The 8,201-nt window shown below is 34.2% G+C and overlaps 1 pseudogene; it reads left to right on the top strand.

Moving 5' to 3' along the window:
- The first annotated feature begins 3,801 nt into the window (after nucleotides 1–3,801).
- On the top strand, nucleotides 3,802–4,684 carry LOC149264064 (UDP-glucuronic acid decarboxylase 2 pseudogene; annotated as a pseudogene).
- The last annotated feature ends 3,517 nt before the right edge of the window (nucleotides 4,685–8,201 follow it).

Genomic DNA, 8,201 nt, shown 5'->3' with positions numbered 1-8,201 from the left:
CCTTGAATGATATAGTTGTAGTTGTCGTTGTAATCATTGGAGTCACTGTAGAGGGAAAGCCCTCTTGTGCTGATGAAGAGCTATACTCAGATGTGTTTTCCTTTACATGTACTAGTATTGATGAGTCCTCAGTCAATGTTGCTTTACGCATCACAACCTCAAGCTCAACAACTCGGATGGACCTTATATAAACGAACGAAAAAGGAATTAATTTTGATTTCATTTTTTTTATTTTTATTTTTGTTATGCATGAAGGTTATAAAATACAAAAACTAAAGGAGGGTAAATTCAAATATTGGACGTTACGAAGAGTTTTGAAGCACCGTGCAAGGTACTTTTTAAAGAAAAATGACTAAGCCAGCTTGGATGTCTTCAGATGCAACTTGTGGACTATATGTAGACAATACTAAGAGCCTTGTGTTGATGCGTTCCATCAGAGAGAGTAATATGTAAGTGTGAGGATGTGGTTTTTGATGATGAAACAGAGCCAATATCAATTATCTGGAGTAGTGGTTGAATCTCAGTGGAACGATTCAGCAATGGAGGAATGGTGTTCATAGTCAAGCCTAGCTCCATAATATTAGCAGAGGACACTCTTTTTTCTGTGATAGTAATACGTGTAATTCATCAAATTCACCAAGGTGGAAGGATAGTAATACATCATCAAAATTTTAGTTTTCAATGTTATTCTGATATAAATTATTATTCATTAAACTAATCACCATTTATAAAGTAACTATTTAACCATATTACCATATATATTATATAAATAAAATATATAAAAAATAAATAATCTATAATTATAGTATTAATAAAAAATTATATACTTATACTTTATAAATATATAATTATAATTGTAGTAGTTTAAAATTTATTCATAAACGTCAAAACCTAAACGCAGTCATCGGAAGATGATATCCTTGAGTTACTTGGATCCTCAATGCAATATGGTTTTATTAAAGATAGACAACCGTCCATAACAATAATATGGACCTATAAGGAACAATGAATAAAATTTTAGAACAATGCTTCCCCATTAGGGATGGGTTTTATTAAAAAAAAAAAAAAAACAAAATATTGTATTTATAAATATGATAATTATCCTCACTTGATTTGAAAGTTTGATAGTTAGAGTTATAAGAGTTGACAAAAAACTTATCCAAAGAAATTTAGAGAATCCATGGAAAACAAATGATCTCAACAACCAATTGTCTCACCACAATAAAATAACAAAATAACTTGTGTTAGTTTTTCTCATGACAATTAAATAACTTTGAAATTATTAACGTGTAACCAATAATAAATATGAGTTGAATATAAGTCTCAACTGCAAAAAGCTTTCAATATATTCAGATAATTAATCTTTGAATTTACAATTTCAAAATTTAACAAGAATATATTCTTAAAATTAAACTTATCCAAAATCAAGTCCTCATCATTGCCAACTTGCATGCGGAAAACAATTCAATTTTTTTTATAATATAAAAATCATAATACAAAATCAATTTTCAAATAAAATATGATCACTATAATTCAAAATGACAATGACCAATTTTTTTATAATAATTAAATGAAAAACACAACCATATCTTCTTTATAATAAAAATGAAAATTACAACCACGAATTCAATTCTATATAATAAAACATGAAAACATTTACTTTGTCGCGAATTTAAAATTAAATGGAAAACTGAATATAAAATAAATCTCTCAAACAGTTAAGTGAACACTGCAAGTTGAAAGTAATAGTCTTTTTCTACAAGAGTCTTGAATTTGCACAGAACAATTCGATAAACCTGTCCCCACACCAACTCTCTTTACAATGGTTGTAAAAAGTGTATTCACTTCATAAAATTCGATGTTTAAGTGTATTAACATCGACATTTGAAGAAATTTCTTCACGTTTTCTGCATTTTCCCCAGTGTACTGCTGGGCAAGTTTGTATGTTGGGACAAATCTAGTCTTTGGTTCATGCACTTCCATCTCTGAATTTATTTATTTAGGAAAAAAACGGTAGTATTTCCTATTTCATGCTAAGATACATTAGTTTATCCTCAAGTTAAGGTTAACATTACATGCGAAGGAAAACTCAAATGCGGAGAGGGCTAGTTTCAAGCCAAAAAACTAGGGTTTCTATGTATCAATTTCATTTATCAATTTCATGATCACAAGCTTCTGAATCTCGGTTGTGAAACCATGGTTTTGATCATAGTTACCAAATACGGCCAAATCGGTGGAAAAATCGTATTTCAAATAATTCGATAAAAATTCGATCCGGTTCATATTCGCTGCATAATGTGAGATTGTGCATTCCTGATCAGGCTCCTCCTATTATTTCTTGGACTATTTTTTGCACATTAGTATTACTTATTATTTGTTGTCGGTAAGCCCGCGGTGGGTAATACCTAATTTGAGATTTAAGGAAGCTTAATCTTTCTAATTAGATAAATAAAAGAAATTACAAGTGTTTTTATGCTAAATGTAATTATTCTTCAACTCAGAATAGATGTCAATGGAGACAGGATAGCGAGTAAAATGGAAACTAATGTATAATGTAAAATGGAAATTGATGTCAATGCACGTAAGGTAAGTTGAAAATAATTAATATTATTTTGTATTAATGGAGAAATGGTTACACAAGTTGTAACGTATCTCCTTAGATTAGGATTTGTTCCTAGAGTCTAGGAGTTTGGTTGCAACTTCCTGAGTTCTAGTAATGTACTTAATGATGTAATTGTTCATTTCATGTAAGTAGAGTGTACGGAGAGAGTTCTCTTTGTTTGAGTGCAGTCTCTAGGTACAATACTCACCTGTGAGCTGTAACTCCTTTTTCAAGTCAAGTCTGATTTTTATCTTGGTATCAGAGCACAAAGTAGGGATAGCCTTAATTTGTTTTTTTAGGATGCATCATTGATTACAGAACTGTAGTGGCGCTGGAATGTATAGAAGCATTTGTAGAATCAGGTGGACTGCAGTAACACTTGAAGCATAGGTCTCAGATGACTGATCATCTCTTAGTGCAAGAAAGGGTTCGCGCGGAATGTTCACGAACAGTCACGCCATTTTTGAGCAGAAGCAACAGCTGGCGTGGTTTATTAAGGAATAGACGCGCCACTTGGTGCGGTTTTGAGTGTGATAAGCATGTTAGGAAGTGCTATTGGTGCAGAAAATAAAGGATTAATCGCGCCAATTTCGTAAGACGCGTCGATTTTATTTCTGGCGTGGGTATTTCGCTGTCGAGAAGCACCAGCCTCTTTCTCTTTGGAAAATCTGCAATTTTTTGCAGATCGACCTTGCCCGGTGGTGGCACTTGAAATTTCTGATCTGTTCGGTGGTAGCAGATCGAATTTCTCGATGGTGACGCATTAGAGTTCCTGATATACTTGGTGGCAGCAGATCAGATTTGCCCCGTGGTGGCCCATTATAGTTCCTGATCTACTCGGTGGTAGCAGATCAGATTTTCCCGGTGGTGGCGCATTAGAGTTCCTGATCTACTCGGTGGCAGAAGATCGAACTTTCCCGGTGGTGGCGTATTGGAGTTCCTGATCTACTCGGTGGCAGCAGATCGAACTTGCCCGGTGGTGGCGCATTGGAGTCCCTAATCTACTCGGTGGCAGTAGATCAGACTCACCCAGTGGTGGCGTATTAGAGTTCCTGATCTGTTCGGTGGCAGCAGATCGGATTTGCCCAGTGGTGGCGCATTGGAGCTCATGATCTGTTCGGTGGCAATGGATCGGATTTGCCCGGTGGTGCTCATTGAAGACTTATTCATCAAAGGATCATAAATTTTATCAGTTCAATATGAATAACAGTGATGAGTACTATCTTAAGCCAGAAAAGATGTGGTTTATTATCAGGCCAGTAGATTATTTTCTCAGGGAGCAGTGGATGTTGTTTATTTTGATAGGAATCGCCATCGCATCGAATTTCTTTATCCTTCAACCTAGTTTTTTGGCTTCTAATGTTAATGAAAATGGAAGGTTTGTGCCCGACAAACCTCATCAGATTGTTTATGAGACTCTTATCTCTCGGTTTGCTCAGTATCATTCAGGTTCGATGGTGAATTTGGGGGCTAAAGTGCCCCTAGGTTTGAAGAGAAAGTCCCTGCGAGTTGTCGTGACGGGTGGAGTTGGATTTGTTGGCATTCATCTACTTAACAGGCTCATGGCAAGAGGCGACAGTGTTATTGTTGTCGATAAATTTCTTCACAGGAAGGAAGGGGAATGTTTTGCATCATTTTGGCAATCAAAGGTTTGAACAGATAAGGCATGATGTTGTGGAATCCTTATTATTGGAGGTTGATCAGATCTACCATTTGGCTTGCCTCGTTTCCCCTATGCATTACAAACACAATCCTATGAAGGCTATCAAAACTAATGATGTGGGAATCTTGAACATACTCAGACTTACCAAGCGTGTTGGGGAAAATGTTGAGGTTCGGATTGATCGAATTTTCAATACATACAGTCCGCGAATCTGTCGTGATGATGGTCGGGTTGCAAGTAATTTTGTTGCTCAAGCTTTGCACAAGGAGCCTTTGACAGTCTATGGAAATGGGAAATAGACATGGAGCTTCCAGTTCGTTTCTGATCTGGTTGAAGGCCTTATGTGACTTATGGAGGGCGAACATGTTGGTCCTTCCAATCTTGGGAATCCTGGGGAATTTACAATGTTAGAACTATAATAGGTTGAAGAAGGAAACGATGACTCTAACAGTGATTGGCACATTCCATTGCTAATGGAAGAAAACAGTGAGGAAGATGAAGAGCAGGAGCAAAAACAAGAAGAAGAAGTAACAGGAAATGTAATCAATAATGCAAGCCCGGAAAAGGCTGAAATAGATAGATTTGAGGTAAGTCCCCTACCAAGGAGATCAAGTAGGAATACTCGATTACCTTCTAAATTGAAAGACTATGCATTAATATCAAAGCTTTTAAACATTGTAGAACTTGCAAATTATGAAGAAGCAAGTAAATCTGATGCATGGAGAGTTGCAATGTATGAGGAAATAGAATCAATAAGTAGAAACCATAGTTGGGATTTGGTTGAGTTGCTTGAAGGTAAAACCCCCATAGGATGCAAATGGCTATATAAACCAAAAATAAATGCAGATGGGAGTATAGAGAAACTTAAAGCTAGACTGGTAGCAAAGGGTTACTCACATCAAGACGGAATAGATTTTGATGACACCTTTGCTCCTGTAGCCAAATTAAACACCATTAGAATGCTAATTTCCTTAGCAAAAAAACAAAAATGGTAGCTACACCAGCTAGATATTAAGTCTGCAATTCTGAATGGTGACTTGAAGGAAGAAATTTATTTAGTACAGCCTGAAGGTTTTGTGAAAAAGGGGAAGGAACATCTTGTGTGTAAATTGAAAAAGGTACTTTATGGTTTAAAACAGGCACCCACGTTGTGGTATGAAAAAATTGACTCATTTTTTGTATAGCATGGCTTTCATAGGAGATTGAGTGATCCAAATCTATATACCAAGTTTAATAAATAGAGGCAAATTATTTTGATTTCTTTGTATGTAGATGATATGATTGTAACAAGGAATGCTAACAATGTGATCAAAAAAATCAGATGTCACAAGTGTATGAGATGGAAAGGCTCTGGACAAATCTTTCTCACTCAAGGGAAGTATGCCAGAAGCTTGCTTGAAAGGCTCATAATAGAGCAGTGCAGATCAGCAGCAACACCATTACAACAGAAATTAAAGTTGAGCAGTGACGACGGTACTAAAGAGGTGGATGCAACCATGTATAGACAGCTAGTTGGCAACTTGATATATCTGACTACAACTAGACCAGATTTGGCATATTCTGTTAGTGTGTTGAGCTAGTTCATGTCAAAACCACTCGAAAGTCACTGGGTTGCAGCAAAAAGTGTGTTGAGGTATCTTAGTGGTACTAGTAATTATTGCATTTTGTACATTGACACTTCTGATGTTATTATAGCAGTTTTTTTAGATTCCAATTGGGCAGGTAACTTGGATGATCGAAGATCTATCACAGGTTACACATTCAGCATTGGATCCGGGGTCATAGCATGGAGTAGTAAAAAGCAGAGCACTGTAGCTCTGCTTCATCGAGAGAAACTACTGTCAAAAGAGATATGTGTTGAATATTGTAAAACTTGTGATAACGTGGCTGATATGTTTACTAAGCCTCTTAGGCGTGTAAAGCTTGAATTGTTTAGAGGGATGCTAGGAGTTCAGGATAATCCTTTCTCCATTAAGGGGGGAAGTTGAAAATAATTAATATTATTTTGAATTAATGGAGAAATGGTTACACAAGTTGTAACGTATCTCCTTGGTTTAGGATTTGTTCCTAGATTTTAGGAGTTCGGTTGCAACTTCCTAAGTTCTAGTAATGTACTTAATAATGTAATTGCTCATTTGATGTAAGTAGAGTGTACAAAGAGAGTTCTCTTTGCTTCAGTGAAGTCTCCATGTGCAGTACTCACCTGTGAGCTGTAACTCCTTCTTTTTCATGTCAAGTCTAATTTTTGTCTAGATAGCAGGTAAAATGGAAACTAATGTATAATGTAAAATGGAAACTGATGGTAACTGAAATTTACCCAGATTTTAAAATTTACACAGAATATATGTCAATGGAGACAAAATAACAGGTAAAATGGAAACTAATCGCAAGCTGAAATTTTCCTAGATTTCAAAATTTTAGTGTTTCCTCTAATCGCTTAAAAAGCAAGATAAGAGGTAAAATGGAAACCAATGGCAACCTGAAATTTTCTGATTTCAAAATTTTAGTGTTTCCTTTGATGGTTTAAAAAGTTGAGATAATAAGGAATGAAAATTTTAATGTTGACTAAAAAGTAATTGATTTTTTAATATATATTTATGTTAAAAGGAATTTTATAAAAGTAAGTTTTAAATATTTAATTTTTAAATGTCTTAACTATACAAAAGATTTTAAAATAAAATCAGAAACTAAATATGGATATATTTTTGAGTTTTGTATATTATATTGAATAAAATTATTTAAATTTCAAAATAAATGGGAAGAAAATGAAGACTAAGTATTTAAGTTACTTATATATGTGTGTGGGTGTGTGTGTGTTTAAGATGAATAGTGTCAAATTTGTTAGGAATTGAATTTTTTTTATCCCAATTTTTATAGTATTGTATCTAATTCGAATTTGAACTTGGTAGCTATGGTTTTAATTAAAGATTCATTTCACCACCATGTGAAACCAATCTGTTTTCGAGTTTTAATCGATTTAAACTGTATAAAAGATTAAATATTGAGAAAAAAAATAAACAGCATTTTGCCCTAATATAAGCATCACCTCCTTTTCAAAGTATTGAGATCACCTCCTTTTCAAAGTATTGAAATCTATCCTAAAGACCCAGAAACAAAAGTGGCCATAGAAACCCATAAAAAGCCCAAAATTTAATGCTCTGATATAAAGAGAGAAATAGTCACAACATATGTTTAATTTGATGAATTTAAGTGTTTTGTTTCAGGGCATTGGTGACCATGGTTACAAAAACATGGTGTGTTTTGTGAAGGACTGTGTTTGTTAGGTCTAGCGACTTAAGTCATAGTGGTCAGAACTGAGAGGTTATGTTTCATATTTCTAATAATGATGATCAAAATTGAATCGATGGGTACAGAAATTATAATAATAACAGTGAGAATCAACCATAGTAATACTGATGCGAATTGAATTCATAGGTTGAGAAATTATATTAACAGAAGTCAAAAGTCAATCAGAATCAATTCCATGTAACACAAATACTACCTCCACCAGTGCCATAAAAAAACATTCCTACTAAATCATATTCGACATAAAATTATACATATTTGACGCTGTCAGCGTGGAAACGATTGATAATTAAAAAACGAAAATAAAATAGCTCCACAACTCTAATATAATTTAGTCACACTATATTTTTTTATAATTTAAATAACCAAAATTTTGAGCAATGGCGTTGCGTACATGATCTCGGATTGCGTAATCATAGAGGAGACAATAGATTACATAATTGTTCTTTGCAAACCGTAAAAGAGAAGCAAGGATTTAAATCAAGGGTATGCTTTAAAGAAAGAATTTGACGTCACATTTTTAAAATATGTTTCTTTAAAACTCAAATTCATAATAAAACATTTTAAAATTCTAATGTAACATTTTTGAAGAGAGACCCAACTTGAATTAGTCCATTGTCTTTATGATGA

The sequence above is a fragment of the Pinus tabuliformis genome, chromosome 6, assembly GCF_031772625.1.
Source record: "Pinus tabuliformis cultivar Carrire ecotype Pingquan chromosome 6, CPIR1, whole genome shotgun sequence".
Taxonomy (NCBI): domain Eukaryota; kingdom Viridiplantae; phylum Streptophyta; class Pinopsida; order Pinales; family Pinaceae; genus Pinus; species Pinus tabuliformis.
Note: the sequence above shows the minus strand (reverse complement) of the source record. Positions and strands in the feature narration are given on the sequence as shown.